The sequence below is a fragment of the Myotis brandtii genome, unplaced genomic scaffold (assembly GCF_000412655.1).
Source record: "Myotis brandtii unplaced genomic scaffold, ASM41265v1 scaffold632, whole genome shotgun sequence".
Taxonomy (NCBI): domain Eukaryota; kingdom Metazoa; phylum Chordata; class Mammalia; order Chiroptera; family Vespertilionidae; genus Myotis; species Myotis brandtii.
The window spans coordinates 201,198-202,793 of NW_005370419.1; the positions used below are offsets into that span (position 1 = coordinate 201,198).

The 1,596-nt window shown below is 52.5% G+C and overlaps 1 protein-coding gene across 1 annotated transcript in view; it reads left to right on the forward strand.

Moving 5' to 3' along the window:
• Positions 1 to 1,596, forward strand: part of RNF213 (ring finger protein 213) — a gene marked incomplete at its 5' end in the record, with an annotated part of 65,748 nt that overhangs the window by 37,873 nt on the left and 26,279 nt on the right.

Below are 1,596 nucleotides of genomic sequence, written 5' to 3' on the forward strand. Positions count from 1 at the left end.
CGCAACCAAGGTACATGCCCTTGACCAGAATCGAACCTGGGACCTTTCAGTCCGCAGGCCGACGCTCTATCCACTGAGCCAAACCGGTTAGGGCAGGATTCTCCTCTTAATGACCTGATCTTCTCTTTCCTTTTCCTTTTTAAATATATGTTTTTATTTATTTCAGAGAGGAAGGGAGAGGGAGAGAGAGATAGAAACATCCATGAGGAGAATCATGGAAAGCTGCCCCCTGCACACCCCACGCTGGGGATCGAGCCCACAACCCGAGCATGTGCCTTGTCCGGGAATCGAACCGTGGCCTTCTGGTTCATAGGTCTATGCTCAACCACCAGCCACACCAGCCAGGCTAAAATAATCTTCTCAAAGTTGACTAAAAGTACTGCCTTTAAGAAATACAGATCAAGCCCTAGCTGGTTTGGCTCAGTGGGTAGAGTGTCGGCCTGCAGACAAAAGGGTCCCAGGTTCAATTCCGATCAAGGGCACGTACCTGAGTTGCAGGTTCCTCCCTAGCCCAGGCCCTGGTCGGGGCTCCTGCAGGAGGCAACCAATTGATGTGTTTCTCTCACATCGATGTTTCTCTCTGTCTTTCTCTCTCTCTTCCACCCTCTCTAAAATCAACGGAAAAATATCTTCAGGTGAGGATTAAGAATAAACAAATAAATAAGCAAATAAGAAATATAGATCGAGCCCTGGCTGGTTGCTCAGTGGTTAGAGCATAGTTCATGGAATGAAGGGTCTCGGGTTCAATTCCTGGTCAAGGGCATGTACCTCGGCTGCAGGCTGGTCCCTGGCCCCTGTTGGGCCTGTGGGAGGCAACCAATGGATGTGACTCTCACATCGATGTTTCTCTGTCTCTCTACCTCTCCCTCCATCCCTTCCCCTCGCTCTAAAAATATCCTCAGATGAGGATTAACAAAAACAAAACAAACAAAATACAAGCTGAGACACTTGCAGATGCGGTTACTTTCTGAGTAAGCACCTGCCACTCTTGCTGAGCAAACTGGAAGCAGGAAGGAGAAGGTCTCTGTTTTGGGGACACGCCCCTCCCACTGCTGTGCCAGGGAGCAGGCCTCCTGGGCCCCGGGGGAGGCCTTTGTGGTTGAGCAGCAGGCCAGCCCCGCCCCTGGGTCCCTGCGCGTCCCGGCTTCACAGGCACCTGCTTGGTCTCTCAGGTCGTCTCCTCCCTTTGGGGCTCGTGAGGCCGTTTGTGATTGAAGTTTTTTAAATGTATTTTATTGATTTCAGAGAGAGGAAGGGAGAGGGAGGGAGAGAGAAACATCAATGGTGAGAGAGCCCAGCCGGCGTGGCTCAGGGGCTGAGCATCCACCTATGACCCAGGAGGTCACAGTGTCATTCCCGGTCAGGGCCCAGGCCCAGGTTGTGGGCTCCGTCCCCAGTGGGGGGCGTGCAGGAGGCAGCTGGTCCATGATTCCCTCTCATCATTGGTGTTTCTCTCTCTCTCCCCCTCTCCCTTCCTCTCTGAAATCAGTAAAAATATATTTGTTAAAAAATTAAGAGATTGTCATGGATTGGTGGGCCCACCCCAGAGGCCGTGCCCCAAGCAGAGGGAAGGGGAGCGTGGCCTGGCCCTCACCC